Genomic DNA, 21780 nt, shown 5'->3' on the forward strand with positions numbered 1-21780 from the left:
ATAGCAGCATTATTTGCCATAGACAGAACGTGAAAACAATCTAAATCCCTCTTGACCAAAGAATGAACAAATAAGATGTGGTACATTTACACAATGGAGTACTACACAGTGGGAAAAATAATGACATATTGAAATTTGAGGGCAAATGGATGGATCTAGAAAACTTCATATTGAGTGAGGTAATCCAAACTCAGAAAGACATATATAATAGGTACTCACTCATAAGTGGCTTTTAGATTTAAAGCAAAGAAAACCAGCCTACAATTCACAATCACAGAGAATCTAGACAACAAAGAGGACCCTAAGAGAGACATACATGGATCTAATCTACATGGGAAATAGGAAAAGACAAGATCTCCTAAGTAAATAGGGAGCATGGGGATTATGAAAGAGAGTAGAAGGAGGTGGGGAGGAAGAGAAGGAAGTGGATAAAAATATATAGCTCAATAAAAACAATTAAAAATTACACGATTATTAATATATTTGTGGTAATATTATTAAACACAAGTATAATTGTAGACTCAGGCATTAAAACATTATATCTTCAGTTGAGGGGCATTTACATTGTAGGTACTTGCTGATTTACACATTTTGTTTTAAGTTCTATATTATGCTCATCTTTGAATGTCTGCCTATGTGCTTGACTAGAATCTTATAATGTTAGGATGTTACAATGTAAGACTTTAGAACAAAGTTTAAACATTTGGTATAAATGTTAAACAGTTGTGGGTACCTATTAACTGAACTATATTGATAGTTTAATTTCATTCTTGTTGAAAAATTCAATCAAGTTACTGGTTTCAAAGCCTTGACTTCTTCATTTATAAAGTAGAGGTAAAAGGGTTTTGATTGTTTGTAGGAAAATTGGGATAATTAAAAGATACTGAGCATCTAAAATATTGAGGATATATGGTGGTGCTGAGGACCACATGCATACTGGGTAAGACTTCAACTGAGTGACATCCCCAGCTCTTGTCTTTCTGAGATAGGATCACACTGAGTACTCGAACTGTCCTTGAGCTCACTCTGCTGTGCAGGCTAGCCCCAATGGTCATTCTCTGCTTTCATCTCTCCTTTGCTGTGATTATAGCCATGCACCACCATGGCTGACTAATTCATATTTTTATTTTAAAATTTAAGTTCAAACATACACATTTATCTATAAAGAGACGTATTTAAGTTTGTCAAATGTATTATCAAAGGTCTCTGATTAAAGGGGAACTATACAGATCTTTTGGTAATTAATTACATTTTCTAATTTCTCTAGTCCTTGCATTCTACCACATTCTGGGGTCTGGGAACTATGTTCTCTTTCATCTTCTTAAAGGTATATAAAGCTCTGAGAATTTCAAAGAATAAGATCAGAAACATTCATCCAATTATATCCAGTTCCTTTGTTCATAAAGGGGCATATAAAATAATTCTTTTCATGCCAGTTGTACAAGTTTTATTCAAAACTACATTGAATTTGAGCTACGTTCATCTCTTCAGAAATGTTGACATTTGAGTAGTCTTGCTTTGTTTTATGCTTTTTCTTAAAGTCTTTTAATTAAAACTAGTACATATTTTTCTTTCTCAAAATAAATCCTACATGTAACTAGCCCAAATTTCTTTTTGTGTTTGCATTATTGAAAGTAAACGTTATTCATTATCTAAAGCGTCCAACGTTGTGGAGAAGGTTTCCTGCAATAACTTTTCAACAGAACTTTGAAAGTAATACTCTACTATAAATCAGGGGGACATTACTTGTATTTGTCTGAATGTTCCACTGTAACAATAATGATTCTTTTGGCTCATTTATAATCATAGATCTTTCTAGAGTAAGAAAAATGATCCTAGAGGGAAAACTATTAATAAATAAATCAACCTTTGTGTCTGTGTAAGAAACAATATCAATTCTTTCTTTCTTTTTTCATTATTTCAAATACTGTGTAAATGAGGAAATAGTGCCAAGGACCTATTAGTAGTAGTTATTTCCTGATTGCAGCGGGAAGCATCCTGTATGTTTAAATAAATATTGTTAACGCTGACCTCTTGCTGGGCCAAGACTGATAAGTCAATTGTTTGACCTATATGAAGTACATACAGTATACACAGAGAGGAGCGCAACAGGAAAACAGGACACAATAAATCAGAAATTAGAGCACTGATTGTTGTAGCTAATTACATCAGGCTTCTGCTTAATTTCTCACTCTGTCATTCTAACCTGATTTGCTTGCCAACAGACTTTGCAAATTGCTGGTGTCACGTACATTCAGCAAATTATAATCCCTAGTTACTGTGACTGACAAATGAATGAGCAGGAGGAGATAGTTTATTATGCAAGGATGAAGCGAGACATTCACCAGATACCTGCCTGCATGCTTCATAATTCAGTTACCTAGCTGGGCTGCCTGATGCCTTTCTCCAGGAGCAGAGATTTGGGCATCAAGACAATGTAATTAGATCTGTGGTTCGGTTTGATAATACTGAGCATGAAGAAGGGATGGTACCGAACGAGGAAGAGAGGGGACAGCATTCGCTTGCACAAAGAAAGAGATAAAGTAGGAACAAGGCTCTTTAAGTCAAAGCTGAACATAATGTGCTTAGTGTGAGTGAGATTAGTCAGCATATTACTGAGTACTAATCTTGTGTCCACATGGTGAGCTAACTCGGTATCCTCAGCTCATTAGGACTTGATTATCAAAATTGAAAACTATGCCTATTAGGAAATAATGGTAAGATTGAGGAGCTTTCATTTAAAATTAATTATTCCAAGATTATTCTTTTGCATGTAGGTAGTACATGTCAGTTCATTTTGCTACGATGATAGTCTTGAATTTCTTTTTTATATAGCCTCAGATCAATTTTCATTTCTTTTGTTATCTTATAAAACTTACATGATTTCCATGATCTAAACCATTTTACAAATTCACATATGTGTTATTCAACACATTTTCATATTCTGAGAACATTTTATTTTTCTTTTCTTTTTTTAAATGAAAAAAAACTATCTTTTTTTTCATTTTGCATACCAATCCCCATTCCCACTCCCTCCCCTCCTCTCATTCCCTCCACCTACCTCCCCACCCCACCCCCCTCAGAGAGGGTAAGGTTCAAGGTTCTCTCTACTATACCTAGGCTGAGCAAGGTATCCATCCAAAGAGAATAGGTTCCAAAAAAGCCAGTACATGCAATAGGGATAAATCCTGGTGACACTGCCAGTGGCCCTCAGTCTGCCCCAGCCATGCAACTGTCAACCACATTCAGGGGGACTAGTTTGGATCTATGCTTGTTCCTTCCTGTCTGGCTGGAGTTGGTGAGCTCCCATTAGCTAAGGTAGACTGTTTCAGTGGGTGTACCCATCATGGTCTTAACCTCTTTTCTCAAATTCTCACTCTTCCCACTCTTCAGCTGGACTCTGGGAACTCAGTCCAGTGCTCTGATACAGGTCTCTGCCTCTGTTTCCATCAGTTGCTGAATGAAGATTCTATGGTGATATTTAAAATATTCATCAGTCTGACTACAGGGAAAGGCTAGTTAGGGCACCCTCTCCTCTATTGCTTAGGATCTTATCTGGGGTCATCATTGTGGATTCCTGGAAATTTCACTAGTGTCAGGCTTTTTGCTAGCTCCATATTGGCTCCTTCAATCAAAATATATCATTCCTTGCTCTGATCTCTGTCCTTCCTCCATCTCAATTATTTTTACTTTAAAATGTTTGATTTTATTAAAATGTTCACACCTAAAGCCAACATTCAATCATAATGTGAGACTGGTCATATGTAGTCTCTTGTAGAATTTATGTAGTGTACAGTCTTCAGTTTTATTTTATTTTTTTTTTAATTTTTTATTGAGAAAAAGAAAAAAAAAGTTTCCTCCTCCTCCCAGCCTCCCATTTCCCTCCCCCTCCTCCCACCCTTCTCTCCTTTCCCCCTCTCCCCTCCCCCTCCCTCTCCAGTCCAAAGAGCAGTCAGGGTTCCCTGCCATGTGGAAAGTCCAAGGTCCTCCCCCCTCCGTCCATGTCTAGGAAGGTGAACATTCAAACTGGCTAGGCTCCCACAAAGCCAGAACATTATGTAGGATCAAAACCCCGTGCCATTGTCCTTGGCTTCTCATCAGCCCTCATTGTTCGCCATGTTCAGAAAGTCCGGTTTTATCCCATGTTTTTTCAGTCACAGTCCAGCTGGCCTTGGTGAGCTCCCAATAGATGAGCCCCACTGTCTCCGTGGGTGGGTGCACCCCTCGAGTTCCTGACTTCCTTGCTCATGTTCTCCCTCCTTCTGCTCCTCATTGGGACTTTGGGAGCTCAGTCCGGTGCTCCAGTGTAGGTCTCTGTCTCTATCTCCATCCATCACGAGATGAAGGTTCTATGGTGATATGCAAAATATTCGTCAGTATTGCTATAGGATAGGGTCATTTCAGGTTCCCTATCCTCAGCTGCCCAAGGAACTAACTGGGGACATCGCCTTGGGCTCCTGGGAGCCACTCTAGGTTCAAGTCTCTTGCCAACCCTAAGGTAGCTCCCTTAACTAAGAATTGTGCTTCCGTGCTCCCCTATCCAACCTTCCTTTATCCCAATCATCCTGTTTCCCCAAGTTCCTCCCATCCTCCCCCTTCTCACTTTTCTCTCCTTATCTCCCCACCCCCAAGAACCCAATTTTTTCCCCGGCAATCTTGTCTACTTCCCATAGCCAGGAGGATAACTATATGTTTTTCTTTGGGTTCACCTTCTTATTTAGCTTCTTTAGGATCAATAATTACAGACTCGGTGACCTTTATTTATGGCTAGAAACCAATTATGAGTGAGTACATCCCATGTTCATCTTTTTGGGTCTGGGTTACCTCACTCAGGATAGTGTTTTCTATTTCCATCCATTTGCATGCAAAATTCGAGAAGTCATTGTTTTTTATCGCCACGTAGTACTCTGTGTATATATTCCACACTTTCTTCATCCATTCTTCCATTGAAGGACATCTAGGTTGTTTCCAGGTTCTGGCTATTACAAATAATACTGCTATGAACATAGTTGAACAAATGCTTTTGTCATATGATAGGGCATCTCTTGGGTATATTCCCAAGAGTGGTATTGCTGGGTCCAGGGGTAGGTTGATCCCGAATTTCATGAGAAACCGAAACACTGATTTCCAAAGTGGTTGCACAAGTTTGCATTCCCACCAGCAATGGATGAGGGTTCCCCTTCCTCCACAACCTCTCCAGCAAAGGCTATCCTTGGTGTTTTTGATTTTAGCCATTCTGACAGGTGTAAGATGATATCTCAAAGTTGTTTTGATTTGCATTTCCCTGATCGCTAAGGAGGTTGATCATGACCTTAAGTGTCTTTTGGCCATTTGAACTTCTTCTGTTGAGAATTCTCTGTTCAGTTCAGTGCCCCATTTTTTAATTGGGTTAATTAGCATTTTAAAGTCTAGTTTCTTGAGTTCTCTATATATTTTGGAGATCAGACCTTTGTCTGTTGCGGGTTGGTGAAGATCTTCTCCCAGTCAGTAGGTTGCCTTTTTGTCTTAGTGACCATGTCCTTTGCTTTACAGAAGCTTCTCAGTTTTAGTAGGTCCCATTTATTCAATGTTGCCCTTAATGTCTGTGCTGCTGGGGTTATACAGAGGAAGAGATCTCCTGTGCCCATGTGTTGTAGGGTACTTCCCACTTTCTCTTCTATCAGGTTCAGTGTGTTCGGACTGATATTGATCCATTTGGACTTGAGTTTTGTGCATGGTGATAGATATGGGTCTATTTTCATTCTTCTACAGGTTGACGTCCAGTTGTGCCAGCACCATTATTTCAACTGCATTCTAAGTCCTGGCCATTACATTAGACCTGAAAAATAAGATACTTGACACATTTAAGATTACCAAGTATATTATTTACCTCTTTTTATTGTTTCACAAATACAAATAAAATCTGTTATATGCCTGTATAAAAGGGTTACAATGAAATCTACTCTGTTGTATCATCTATATTTGCTAATAAAAATAATCAGATTATCCAGTGAAAGAGCAGGTTGAGATCTAGTGACAGGTCACACAGTCTGTTCGTTATTTCCTTTGGTTAATAAAAATTCTATCAACCTGATCAACTGAAGGTAACATCTTGGTAATTTATGAAGATAAGAACTATCTCTTGATACAAAATCAAATTTACTCCCCCTTCTCGCTTCCTATGGTCTCTGGCTTCTTACCAGTTCTTTGTCTTGGTGTTTTTATTCATAGAGGAGAAAAAGGTGCAAAGAGACCCCACTGGAACTGCTTCCACACTACAAATGTTATGACACACTCTAGGACCTATTTTTGGAGACCATTGTTCTACTTGCCCTAAGCCAAAGGTAAAATTTAACTATATATTTAAATGTGTGGGTGCTACCTAATATTCCAATGATGAAAGCTGGAATACAAGCTAATTAAGAGGTCAGAAATTGGTCCAATACCTCAACATGAGCAGAATGGTTCTGGTGCTGTTTCCAGCCAACAGAGGCAGGAGAATTCATTTCACACCTAGGTGTAAAGAGCTTAAACTTCTTCCAATCCCACATTAGCTTTCAAAAGTCCTCAATGTATTTTTTGTTTGTTTTCCCAGGTTATTAGGTAAATTTGAGAGATAAATATTAAACAACCATTGTCTGTGCTTCTTGTGCTATTTTGTGTCCTCTGCAGAGGGAAAAAAAAGAATACTAAAATAGGGGAACATACCAGTTAAGATGTTACTCCCAAGCATTAAGGAAGAATCAGAGATTCGTAAAGCAAGCACTGCAAAGAACATGATATTCTCAATAACCCTGTGTGCTATTTACAGTTATAGCTATGAAATTTAAAGAGACCAAAATTTTCAGAGAAGACTAAGTGGAAATGAACCTATGAGAGTGATTCATGTTTGGCTATCTGGAGAGCAAGGCACAATGTTTAAGTAAAAAAAAAATGATTGATAGAAGCAGGAAAAGCACGAAAAACTGAAGAGATAAGCAGTAAGAGGCAGCAGGAGGGAAATGTGAATGAAGTGAGCAGGGGGAAGCACGCACTGAGACCCGTAGTGGACTCATCGTGCTTTGGGAAATGTAAACTCCCAGTGCCCCCCCACCCCGGCTGGGGATCAATGTATGGGGAGAAGATCAGAGGGAGGAAAGGCAGAGGCTAGCACATCGACGGAGGGGAGTATAGAATAATCCAGATGTAATGTAAGTGGAATTTGGACTAAGGGGTGACAGCAAGAGACAGAAGGAAACCAGGGATTCAAAAGCGTCGATTGGCAGACTTGATAAGAATCCATGAAGAGGGTAAAGGGGACAGGTGGGGAAGACTTGAGTGAAGGCAGGCAGATTTGGTGCTTGGAAGAATTCTGCATCTTTGCTGTATCAAGAAAGGAAATCTTGACTGCGTCTGATGGTGAGGGCCCTGTCATCCCTGCTACTCAAGACACTGAAACAGGAGAATGACAGGGTTATGCCCAACCTGTACAACTTAGCAAAATTCTCTCAAAAATTTAATTTAAATGAAAAGATGGATCTATTGTTCTACGGTACAGTGCTTATACAGCCTGTGTAAGGACCCAAGGTTCAATCCCCAACCCCTGTCCCAAGAGAAAAAGAAAAGCTTGTAAGAAAAAGTACCTCTGTGGGAAGATAAGAAAATAAGTTATTTATTTCCAGAGAGAAAAGACAAAGGACAGATGTCTTTCTTGTTTGAATAGCTGTAAGTCTTCCAGATGCCCCTTCCTTGCCAGCTGCAGCTCACATGTTGGCACAGCTCGTGTGGTTCACATCATATTGACTTATCTAACGACAGTGAATGTGGCAACCAAGTGAAATGTTCCCATATTACAGAGGTACACAGGGTGAGCGACAGGGAACAAAATACTTCATTCCTTCAGTAACAAAGGCAGCAAGAGTAGGGGCAGGAGAGGACACACAATCAGAAAAACTCCAACAAAAAGGGACTCTGGATAGATAAATGCAAACTGTTCAGTCTGTATGATCTTTTTTATACATACATTTTCAGGGCTACACACTGGGTACTGGGTAACCAGCTGGTGTGCTCTTCCCTATGAAGGACTGTTTTCCCACTCAGCGTTCCTTAGTTGCCTGCAGTTCTCTGTGTAGGCTTGAAGCCTCAAGAGCTTTCTCCCTTCTCACTTGACATGTCTATTGGTATCTTCCTTGTTAAGGTCATGTTTCAGCATCATGTGGGTGACTTCATGAGCATAGTTTCTGAATTTTGAATTATATTATAATTGAAGATTTTATTTTTTCTTTAAATGTTTTACACCAATATGTTATAGCTATGCTTTCTCTCCCAATTCCTCCCAGATACTCCCCACCTCCCTACCCATTTAACTTTATGTTCTTGCTCTCTCTTTAAAAAAAACACAAACCACAAAACAAAACCCAATCAAACAAAAAAATGATAAAACAAAGCAAAAAGCCACCCCCCCCAAAAAAAAATCCCAAAACAAAGCACGAAGTTCATTTTGTGTTGGCTAACTATTGCTGGGCTAGCCCCAGAATGAGCTTGATGTACCCACTGACACTCCCTTGGAGAACACTGAATAGAATTTTCCATTTGCAAATAGAAGAAGGTTTCCTAGTCCCCTTTCCTCTTCATCAAACCCAGACCACTACAGAGGGAGGTCCTAAAGGCAAATGCTGTTTGCTTTTTCTGACCCCAGCTCATCAGCAGATGGCTTGGAGCTAAAATCAGTGTGAGTCCGCTTGTGCTCTGCACACGTGAGCATCTATCTACCTGTAGCACTTGAAGTGTGAGACTGTAAACCGCAGGTCTCCCTCAGCCCCTGTGAGGTTGGGAAGTTCTTCTGTTCTTATGCAGCTTAGTTTACTCAGCCTTCACACTGATTGCAGGAGTTCACTCAAGACTCACTTCAACCCCAAGAGAAAGTCAACTACCCGTTGAGATAGGAATGTGTCTCCCAATGGAACCAAGATAAAATATGGGGTTGACTTTGTAAAATGAGCTAACTAGATATTTTAGGACCTCTAGGCACAATTAATACTTGTCATGAGGCCACTTTCATTTCTGTCTTTGTTTCAGTTCCATTGACACCCAGTGTTTAACAGAATTCACGTAGAAACAGATGCATTAGAGGACTCTTTGGATTCCAATCCTGATTTGGCAAGGTAACCCCAAAGTAGGCAAATGTTAGGAGGAACACTTTCTCTTTGCCAAGAATTTAAAATATTGCTTCTCTATGTAATTCTTACTGATTGTTTGTTACAAGTGGGGTGAACTATAATCTTTCAAAAGGATTTCATTTTAATCTCAATTTCTAGAACATTTAATTTAAAAATAAGCCATAGTCGCTTCCTTTTATTTTACTTAAACTTACAAAATTCTTTCTGTCTTGGACTGTGATAATTCCATAAATGAGAATGTAAGTAAAAGCCCCTGCTGCTGGTTAGTGTAGCTCTAATACACACGTGAGGGAGCAATCTATACCGGCTGCCTTGCTGCCTTACGAGACACCACATAGAAGTGATTGCTTTAGATCCCTCTCAGAAGAAGTATCACTGGCTCCTTAAAAAGACATTAACCCTAATAGATTTTATATAAGACCAAGAAAATGTGAATGCAAAAGTAAAAAAGTGCAGTGTTAGTAAAATCGAGCTCATGCCTACCATTAAGAAGCACTGGCAAAAGCTATGATCTTTGTACTTCCCTGACTTTTTGCTAGAGACATTTAAAGGTGTGATTGCTAGAAACTGTGGTTCAACTGGGGATTCTTCACCCATCCATTCTATCAGCTTCCCTAATACCTCCTAGCTGTTTACCATTTGCATACTATTTAAATAAAAGCACTGGGAGTTAGAGGGACCACTCAGTGGTTGAGAGCAATTACTCTTCTTCCAAAAGACATAGTTGAGTTCTCATCACCCCCATGGTGGCTCACAACCACCTTTAACATCAGTTCCAGAGCATACCGTGCTCTCTTCTGACCTCTAAGAGCTCCTGTGTGCAGGTGGGAACATAAATACACACAGGCTCACATATATACACATGAAATAAATAAAGCAAACAGATATACAAATAAATCTGTAAGTAAAAGCACCATGTTGGTTTTGCACACAGGCGTAAATGAAAGCACTCACTTTTGTTTGCTATCTGCTTGTTACTCTCGTACAATTTCTACGTGGGCATCTGAAGCTATCTTAGGTAGAAAGGCAACTCTGCACTCATATGATCGCCCTCTGAACAGCATAAAACAGTAGTCTGCAGTCCATCCTTGCTATTCAAGACTCCACACTACTTATTCCCCTCATCTTTCTTACTAATGCATATCCAGCTCCAAGGTCATTTTCCCAAGCTTCTCTTAATGTGACGAATGCCATGTGTTATAATTCTAGACAGTGAGTGTAATGACAGCACGCACCTTGGAGATTATTTAAAAGGAGGCAAGCAATTTTTCTCTGTTTCCTTTTTCATGCCAAGATCAGAGATAAATTGGTAGCAGTAGAGCAGTAGACCTTGAGGCTGGGGATGAGCTAACAAGCAAAATTTCATGCTGAGAGCAACTGGAAGGAAAGCAGAAATGGTTCAGATTTCCGGAGGCCCTGTGGCCTCCACACACCACTCCACAGAAAGATGAAGCATCTGGAACAACCGACAGTCTTAGAAATGGTCTTTCAGATGTGGTAGAAAATAATTACACAGGCATCCCTCAGCGGCCTCTCCTCAGTCCTGGCCTCCAGGTTCCTGCCTGGAGTTCTAGTTTTGACTCCCTTTGATGATGGGCTTTAACCTAGGAGGTGAAATAAACTCTTTCTTTCCCAAGTCATTTTTGACCATAGTCTTTACACAGCAGCAGAACATTTACTAAAAACTTTTATTAAGAAATTCTTACCCTGCCCCCACCTGTTGAGGTGAGTATCTGGCTCCCCAGCTGGAGAGTCCTACTCTCTAAGCCATAGTCCCTAGAGGCGCATCTCGTGCCCCACCTCCACCCACCGGAGCCCCAGAGACCTGGGAGCATCCTCCCCAGACCACCAAACACCTCTCACAATATCTGTGACCACCAGAGCATTGACCCACACCCACCAGGAGAGGCAAGTGTCTGTGTCCCCAGCAGGAGGGCCTTACTCTATAGGCCTTAGTATGTCTTCCTTACTTCACTCTTTTGCTTATTTTTATCTTTCATGAATCTTTAATATTTTTCAATTATTAACTGGCAATATTGTTGACTGGAAAAAGTGTCTGTTACACAAATGAGACAAACTGATTATCTCCAGAACCTATGGAGCCCTGCAAATGTTGTATGGTACATGTCCCTCTCTTATGTCCCTATAAGTCACACACACACACACACACACACACACACACACACACACACATACATAGTAACGATAAAACGAAATACAACTTTCGTGACCTGCATGGCTTTGGGACTGAAGAAATGACAACACATACACAAAGGCTGGGGTCAGGTGGACCATGCATTCTGACAGAAAAGCACCTGAAGCTCAGAATCTCAGCACATTTATTATATACAGTTCAACGAGGAGATACCTTCAATAATCTCAGTAGGAGAGTGTATGGGAGAACTATCTCAAGTTGTAGTCATTAAGGACGAGGAAGCTGTGGTCGATACCTCCTGTACACACTGTCATCTGTAGTTAGAACTAGGGAAGGCCATGCCATTCAAATTGGTCTAAGGCATTAGGGTTCTTCATATGGTTATATCCATGTCAACAATGAACACTCACTCAGGACTTTATCTGCTCCCCACACTTTTGAATTATTTTATCAGATATTAAATGTATTAAATCAGATATCAACATTTAAATGTTTGGGTTCAGTTACTGAAAAATTAGGAACCTTTGCAGTATCATGGTGTCTTGCTTTTTCATGTTTCTTTGTGTTTCCACCTTATGATTTTGCATGTATTGTCGTGGCTAGGTCTTACACTATAATATGAGCTTCTCCTTGGTGAGCAACCTTACTTGGAGGAATGATGTGGGAGTCCCCTCTAGGTTCCGTGATTACCATTAATGAATAAAAATCTGCTTTGTGCCTGTTGATAGGGCAGAACTTAGGAAGGTGGGGAAAAGTAAACAGAATGCTCAGAGAAGGAAGGGTGGAGTAAGGAGACACCACAGATCCGCCGCCAGAGTCAGACATGCCGAATCTTTGCTGGTAAGCCACTGTCATGTGGTGATACACAGATTAATGGAGATGGGTTAAATTAAAATGCAAGAGTTAGCCAATAAGAAGTTAGTGTTAATAGGCCAATCAGTGTTTTAGTTAATATAGTTTCTGTGTGGTTATTTCAGGGCTAAGCTAGCTGGGCAGCCAGGCAGAACAAGCAGCTCACCACAACAGAAGAATCAATCCCTAGTATGACTCAGGAGAGATGAAACAAGCTGTATAAGCACAGAACAAAACTATATATAGAACAAAACAAACAGATATACACTATGATAGACTCAACAGATAAATATTTTTATATACCTAATGGCAATAGAAAAAAACAGAGCAAAATCAAAATACAATGAACTAAGAAGTAAAAACTCTACAAAGAAGTAATAATATTAAAAAGTAGCAAAATTGGACAGGGAATAGTATAAAGGAAGGAGAACCAAAATACAATGGTAAAAAATGTGAGATATTGCAAAATATTTGTTTTCATTGTATGAGTTTACATCGTAATTGATTTAATAAAGAAACTCACTGGCCAGTAACTGGACAGGTAGGGGTTAGGCAGGACTGGCAGACAAAAAGAGCATAAATAAGAGAAATCATCTCAGAGTTGTTAGGGGATGAAGAGGAAGCAGGAGATGAACTTACCATACTGAGAAAAGGTACCATTTAATAGCAGAATGTAGATAAGGAATGTGTGTTAATTTAAAATGTAAGGGTTAGCTAGTAATAAGTCTGAGCTATTGGCCAAGAATTTCCAATTAATAATAAGTTTCTATGTGGTTATTTGGGAACTGACTGGCTAATTTGACATAAAGCAAAGGATAACCAGCCTACCCCAGAGAAGCTAAGAAACAAGGAGACTCCTAAAAGAGACATACATAGATCCCCCTGCAAGGGGAAATTGACAAAATTTTCCTAGTAACTTTGGAGTATGGGGGCAGGGGGAGAATGGAAGGAGAGAGGAAAGGGAAGAAAGGGGGAAGAGAACATGAGGGACTAGGATTATCCAGTTGGGGGAGTACAGAGAGTGAGAGGAAATAAAGAGATATCTTGATAACAGGAGCCATTATGGAGTTAGTGAGAAACCTGGAACTAGAGGATTTCCCAGGAATCCACAAAGATGACCCCAGCTAAGAATCTAGGCATACTAGAGAGGGTGCCTGAACTTGCCTTCCTCGGTAATCTGATTGATTACTACCTCAACTGTCTTCATAGAACCTTCATCCAGTAAATGATGAAAGCAGATATAGAGCCCCACAGCCAAGCACTGGGTCTAGCTCCCAGAGTCCAGTAGAAGTGAAGGAAGAGCAATAATATGAGCAAAAAGGTCAAGACCATGATAGGGAAACCCCACAGAAACAGCTTACCCTAGCTCATGGGAGCTCACTGAGACTGAGGAGGAGTGGTTGGGGGGTGGGATAGATGGGAGAACTGGGAGGGAATGGGGTGGGGGGTGAGCTGTGGTTGACATGTAAAATAAATGAATGAATGAATGAATGAATGAATGAATGAATGAATAAATAAATAAATAAATAAATAAAACATCCTCAGCTCATACTGCTTAAATGTTTCCTAGGCATCATCATACCTGCCTCCATCTTAGTTCCTCCCATATACAATTTCTACATGAAGTTAGTCTTGCTCTGCTCAGAGACGAGGCTGCAGCTTTTAAATGGAAGCACCCATGGTTTTCTGGTTTTCTCTACAACACAGACCGAGCTCGGTACCATGTAGACACCCTCAAGTACTTGTACCCAAGGCATAATCACGTTCTAGACATATGCTAGCTGAAAGTGCAGAGCTCCCACTGAGCCACGGAAGAGGAAGACCCCTTTTGTCTTGATGCTACAGAAGGATAAGTTCTGGTCTATCCCAAGTCCATACACTTTTGTCACAACTCATGGAGAAATCAAGTTAGCACTGACGAGGGAACTTCGTCTCTGATGGCTGTCTTTCCTAATTCTATGAAGTGCTATACAGGTTGGGGAGGAAAGGCATCAATGATCTTACCCAGTTGTGAATGCTGTGGATTATAACCATGGCTGGCTGGCATGGCAAGACATACTCATGAGAACAACAGTGTTGAGCATCATAGAGCAAGATGATGTAGGAGGAACCAATTGCCTTCTTATTTGATTTAAAGACTCCCCACAGGAGGAAAACACATGTCTGGTACTGTAAGTCCATCTTACTCAAAGGTCTTACCTCAAAATGTAACCATTCAGATGTATTAAGCTTGGAATTGCTATAATGGAATTTAGGAAGAAGAAATTTAACTCTTCCTGCTTACACTATGCTTTATTGATAGATATAATCTACTTTTTTCTTCATGGACATTTGGTTGTCTTTTCCTTTAACTTTACATATAAAGCTATTAACTTTCTTAGTAAGTAAAATAATCCAAAATAAAATAACCCAAAATTCTGTTTTCAAGAGGTACTTTTATATTTATCATTCAGTTCTTTTAAGAAAAAGGTTATTTGTCTTTTAAGGACAGATTCTTTCATTTAAAAAATAGTTTTTATAGCCATTACTATTTAAGGATTAAATAATTAGGTGAGCAGTTTTAATCTTAGTACTATATATTTAGTACTATATATTACTACTCTATTAGTACTATATATTTAGTACTAATCTTAGTACTATATATTTAGTACCGAGTTCTATATATTTAAAAATGTCATTGTGTTCTTTATGGCTTTGCTATTTTCTTTCTAGCAGAATCTATTTTTCCTATATATGTTTCTGAAGCATTTTTAAAAATAATTTTTTCTTTTATATTTTCCTTATAAAGTGTTTGAGGGTTTAAAAGTATAATTTAGAATATTGCCCTCTGATACCTTACTCAATTCTATCACTTAGAGTTTTTAATGGGCCCACTTCAACTCTCAATTTGCTCTCTATTTCATTTTTTAATAAATACTAAATACTCAGATGTATTTTTACATTTTCTGTGTCCCCATGCTGAGTTTCTCAAGAGTGTCAATGCACTAATTCTACTCTTTATGGTATTGATTGCCAAGTCCTCATATGGAATAATTTCAATAATAACATTTTCCATATCTGTGATTTAGAACTGTATAATAATTTGATATTTTTACTTCATTTTATTCCCTGCCTTTCCTTATTTTTTTTCTTTAGTGGGCTTACATGTATGTTTTAATTGCCTTTTGTATTTGGAAAGTTCAAGTACAGATTATAATATTTTAATTTCATTTAAATGAGTTTTGTTTTATTTACCAAAAATCCTTCCAACCGCAGGATTTCTACTTGCCCTGGATTTTTTTTTTTAAATAAAGGCAAATGTTCACTGTACTTTCTCTTTCTCTGATTTTTCTTTCCGCTCTTCTAAGGGTCCTTGGGTTATCTTCATTTAGTATAGAGTTTTGCTTTCTGTCTTTCAGTTTCGTACCTCCACCAAAGAACGTTATTGCGGATAATAGATCAAATCTCCTGTGTGGATAGCATCTGCCAAAGGTCACCCATAGCATGGGTATTTCTCAAATCTTTCCTCTTAATTTTTCAGCTTTGGTTCCCTAGTTCCTCATCAGAGCACTTCAAAGACAGAAGCATACCAAAACCCATCTTTACACACATGTAGCCCATTTAAGCTCTCAGGTGCTAACACTTGCTCCTAGGTCAGCCCTTGTCCTCACAGCTTTGTCCTTTGGGCGTGTTTTAAATTTACTAATACTATAGTATAAATCCTGATTTTCCTCTAAAATCATGTTTTGTAACCTATTACCCAAAGTATTAGTACTAATATGTGTGGTTATGGCAGATGCGATCAAATCAGGAGGGCTTTACCTACAAAAATTAGTACCTCTAGAAAAAAAAAGAAACTGTAAGATACTAATGGTCTCTTCTACCATAAGAGGACACACAGGGAGCCCTATCTATGAGAACATGCCAGAGGCTCAATCTCCTGGACCTTTTGTCATAGATTTCTTAACCTCCAATCTACCAGAAAAAAAAGTGTGCTATTTACAATGTACCCAGTAATTTTTTTATAGCAGCTAGAATGGACTAAGACAATTACGGACAATTTTCTTGCTTTTGATTTTTTTCTTTAACCTTCTAAAATTTTATTGAACTATTTTCTATCATTGCCAGGTGTCCAGAGAGCAAGAGAGTTGCAAAATGTAAAAATGTAAGCATCATTTTTATTAAGAAAAGGCTGGTATTTTACTTTCAGCTTATAAACCATTAAGTTTGTGGTAATTTGTTAGATGCCTTATTTTACTCATGTAAATATATGCATAATTGTATAAATATTATTTTCAGAAGTTAAAACCAGATTGTATTGGTTTTCATTTAATACTTATAAGCAAATTAACTTAATTCCTTGGCTACTATTTGACAATGTGCTACTGTCACGGGATTCCTTTCACTGATTATAGACCTTATGGAAATTTGGACATGAATATGGCTATGAGGAAAACGATATAGAAACTTCTCTAACTCAGTTCTTAAGACCAAGGAAGGATCCAGTAAGATGAGACTACTTTGGATTGGTAAAGAAGACAAGATCAGGGAAGAACATTTGTATTTATTCAATGCTGAGAACACAAGGGAATTCCCAGCTCTCTGTGTATTTTAGTTTTCTGTGTATCAGTACATCGAGTATTTTGACTTGAATTATTAAAAGCATAAAATTTCTCAACAGGATACAGCAAAATTCAACTTTGATGCATAACCACACTATATATTCCATACAAAATTATTTTGAAGCTTGTAGGGCTTCTCTCATACTCTTTACATCTTCTTCTCCAATGGGCATCCTATTAAAATTCATATTATAAATTACTCTGCTTCTATATATTGATACAAGTTATCTTTTATTGAACACATCCACTTGACAAGCCTCATTATGCTTTTTAGGTCTAGTTTCTTAATCTTAGTAAGTTTCTAATATGATTATTTTTATGTAACAAATGTGTATTCTTTCACAGAGATAAAATATAAGGTTGTACCAGAAAATAATTCAAGACATTTGGGCTCTTGTCCTTATCTTCTGAAATGTTGGCCTCCCTCTACTATTGCAAATTGGGTTTCTGCTTATTAAGATTTTAATTTTTTTAATTTCAAAAATTAAAATATAATTGCATCAATTCTCTAACTTTTCCTCCCCCAATGATGCCTATGCGCTCTCCCTTGATCTCTCTCATTTTTGTTTTCTTTTTTTGCTGTTGTACATATATCATATGTGTGTGTGTGTGTGTGTGTGTGTGTGTGTGTGTAATGTTATCAGGATGTTCATACTTGAGACAAATATGTATTTTGAATACATAAAATACAAGCATAACCTTGATAGTCATTACATAGTTAAGATTGAAAAGGTACCAAATTTACAGACTGTGTTCTCTAAAACAAATATTTAAGGCAGATATGAGAAGAAGGAGAAAGAGGAGGAATCGAAGGGGGAAAAAGAAGAGGAGGGGACAAAGAGGAGGAGGAGGAAGAGGAGGAGGAGAAGAAAAGAAGAAGAAGAAGAAGAAGAAGAAGAAGAAGAAGAAGAAGAAGAAGAAGAAGAAGAAGAAGAAGAAGAAGAAGAAGAAGAAGAAGAAATTATTTTTCCAACTGGGAATTCTAAAAAGCTAAAGTAGGAAAGCAGCAGTAATAAACAATTGGTAAATGGAGAGATTTGGGGCATGTAATGTTAATAAGGAATGGATGCAGAAGAGTTCAAGATTAAAGGAGTAAATTACAGTGTTTTCAACGGAATGGAAGAGTCTATTTCATATGTAAGTGGAAATCTAAGGAATGTTGAGAAGAAATTCTGCCAAGCCCTTAGAGACCAACAAATTGGACCATGATTGGAGAAAAAGGCACACCCTAAATTGTTTCAAGGAACACATAAATGCGATGTTTAAGGAATAAAATGTTGTGGTGTGTATGGTCCACTTTTGAGAGCACTAGTGAAAGCCACAGGAAGGATTTTTAGAATGAAGGTGAAACTGTCTCCAAAGATGAGCACGGACAATTATATTGGTGGTAGTATGGGAACTACAAGAGATATATCTATGCAATGAACTTCTAAGGGTGTAGGAAATGTGAACAAGGTGATGAGAAAACATCATGTGACTAGAAAGACTACATGGATATTAATGTTGAGATCCACACCAATGTAAACATAAGGCAATATAAAAACAAAATACAGAGCCGAGTTACCAAATTAGACCCCTGGTATTATATAATATATATGAAGGGAAAGTTCTTATGCACACTAGGAGATTCTATAGTAAACCAAGGTGTTGAAGGACAACTTTAGAAAGACCTTGGGCAACTTACATGTAAATGATAAGGGATGGCTACAGCTATCTAATGAGGATCAAAGAAAAAAGAAAAGTAACGAACATGAACCCATGAGACACTGCATAGTTGTATTAGATTTTAAATTGTTGTGTTAAAATATATTTAATTAATGTTGAAATGATTTTTACAAAGAATGAGACTAAATAGATTCATTGTAGTCAGTACATCAAAACTTTGGAAATTAGGAAACCTTTCTTTATTATTCTTCCCTCAATCCCCTGTCCTTGGAGCACTCACATATTAAAATGAACTACCATCCTATGGTTAATCAGTTTTATCTTTGGGAGCAGTTACCAGATGATAGTACCATACCTCAGAGACCTGGGAATCGAAAACACCCATGCATGATACTCTTGTGTTCTACCAAAGCTCGATTCTCAGCCACATTGTGATTGCCTGAGCAGCTGATTCAAACCATCTCTGTGTCCTTTACAGTACAAGGAGAAGAATACCTACTTTAGAACAGTCTGGTATTAGCAATTTCATGATGGTAAAATGCCTTAAAAACGCAATGCTAGGCTATATAAAGTAAACTAAGCAAGAATGCAGAAAACAAAAGAGACAGGCTTGGGAATATGAGCAGAAAATTCTGGGAAAAGCCCATGGAGGGGTCTGGCCTCTCTGCAGGGGCTTGTTTTGTATGGCAGCTAAGTTGGTAAATCATCCTTCGTAGGTAAGGGGCTAAGGGACCCTGTGAATGTCTCACAGGGAAACACGAGTTAATGCACTTCAGGTGTTGGTTTTATATGCCAAGGGAGAACGTTCACAGTGTCCAGTTGCCTTCCAGCTCCCAAGGTGGTCTGTGCGGAGGAAATGCTGGGTTGTCATCTAAAGCCTGTCGGAGCACCATCTGGATGGAAGTGGGTGCAGCCATAGCCCGACGTGGTTTTAATGTCCTGCACACACTGAGAAGGCATAAATTATCCAAGGGAATGTTCATAAAGAAGGGAAGCTCATGTCTATAGGTTCTTTACCACCGAATCTCAATGCTTTCTGTTTTTTAAACATTTTACTGTTATTTTTTCCATGTAGGAGGTATGTGCACGAATCTATAGATGTGCATGTAAAGCCACTTACTCTGCATTATATGATAGCAACGTAAATTCTGAAGTTTCACCAGAAGAAAATCCAATACATGACAAGCATAAAAAAACATTATAACTATGATTGGTACAATTATGCATAAATACCTTCTTTGCAACAGCTTAGGTCAAGTGTGGCTGGTAAGTGATTTGTTACAATGGTTTTTCTAGCGACAGATATTAGCTGAACACATAGCATATTTTCAGAAAGTAAATTGTATATCTGTTAAAAACAACAATATCAGAAAGAAACTTCAACACTGGGCTTGAAACTGGAAGTTTCATTTTCTGTAAGGTGGAATGCATATATCCGGACTATATAATTTTAGGAGAAAAACCAGTGTACTTAGATGAGGATTATAACTATGATTTAATGAGCACAATTAATTTAGTTTACAGTAAAAATATTTTCTGGGTATTTGAACTTAAAATTCATAGCTCCAGGAATAGGGTCCAAGAAGAATATGGCCCTAACTAAATTGTGAAATACTGTGCACGTTTATCTCTCTGTGTGTGTTTTTACAAGGAGGATTGTTAATAGTTTGGATTTTGTCTTTACATATCTCCAAGTATCCAAAGCCAGTAAAGTTCACAAATCTTGCTTTAGATCATTAAAATATATGCTAATGATGATCATATATGAAGAAGGGTTTGCATTAATATTTTATGAACATATTACATTCCAACATTAAGACCACATGCACCACTTCCCTCTCCACTCTCATCTCATCACTCCCTCCCCTGCTCAAGGCTCTCACCACACAAACCTCCTCTGTTTATCCCCTGCAAACTCATCCCCACCTGAGGGTTTCTTACTAGGTGTTTGTTCTGCATAATGCCTCTGTCCAAGATCTACGGACAGTCTGATGCTTTGTGCCATTTAAATGTCAACTCAAATGCTACCTCCTTTCAGCCCGTCTGCACCACTCTAAATTCACTCCCCACAGCATCATTCTGTGATATTTTCCTCACCAAAATCAACCACAGTGAACAGGCTACCCAAAGTGCTCGTTTTCTGAATGATGTAATATCAATTTAGATGTTGCTTTTTAAAAAGGAATTAGTGAATGAAGGCCCCCTAAAAGTTAATGTGAAACCAAGGAAATTAATTCATCTAATGCTGGTCAAATGGTTATACTTATCTATTTGTACCCTTCTTGTAAGTATCTTGTGAAATTAAATGAGTTGCTGCATTTAAGCTACTTAGTACATTAGCATTCATTTCTTAACTCCTGTTACCATCACGATTTCCATTTTGGCAAGATTAAAAAAACCATTTAAGTAATACGAAATCTATATTCAACAAAATAAGAATAAAGATCCTCTAAGATATCTCAGATTCCAGCTAAAATTATTTAAATATATAGTTAACATGGTTACATTCCTACTAATTTAAATTCCTGACTGTGCATTCAAGTGAAAACCACTAAGATTTGTATGCACGTTGTGAGTGTTATTTTGCAAGCTATTCTTTGAGAAGAATAAAATGTTTGAAACCCAATGCATCCTCTATTCCCTTATTTTGTACGGAAAATGTTCATAAACAGAACACTAGGCAGTCATTCACCTTAATATCTAAAGCTTCCCAGCACCTAATGGCCTTTACATTGTGGTTATTCATAGCACTTATATTTCTCAGGTAAACATCTCTCTTCATAAAAGGAAACACTCTGAATGTTCTGATTTATTAGATAAATAAGAATGTGATTTTTTAAATGTGTTCCCATAAGCCAGTTTATTTTAGAGAATTTTGCTATTATCTTATACTAGTAAACAAGAATTTTTCGTGTATTTATTTGTATCTTAAAGTTACTTTAAGCTCAAATAGTTTTTTATCAAATTTATCAGTTTCCTATCTCATCTTTAAAAAGCATATGATTGGAAACCGACATTTCCAAACTATTCACATATATCCTATTCATTTACACCTCACACATTTTCTTCTGCTTTTTACCAAAACAACGAGCTTTGAAAAGTCTCATATGAATAAACTATTTTATAGTTTTATAATACTATAGAAAGAAAGAGATCCTAGAGACTGTAGAGTTCATTCAGCAATAAAGAAATCACTGTTCGGGAAGGAAGATGTACCCATCATTCAGCGAATGGAAGGTGGCTTCCTTTCTCCTGTGCTCTAGCCTCTAATTGCTGAGTTGCAATCAGCCCCTCACCCTCACCCCACTTCCGGCTCACCCCCACTGCCACGAGACTTTCTTCTTAGTCAGAAAGATAGAATCACAATGTC

Source organism: Microtus pennsylvanicus, chromosome 9, assembly GCF_037038515.1.
Source record: "Microtus pennsylvanicus isolate mMicPen1 chromosome 9, mMicPen1.hap1, whole genome shotgun sequence".
Taxonomy (NCBI): domain Eukaryota; kingdom Metazoa; phylum Chordata; class Mammalia; order Rodentia; family Cricetidae; genus Microtus; species Microtus pennsylvanicus.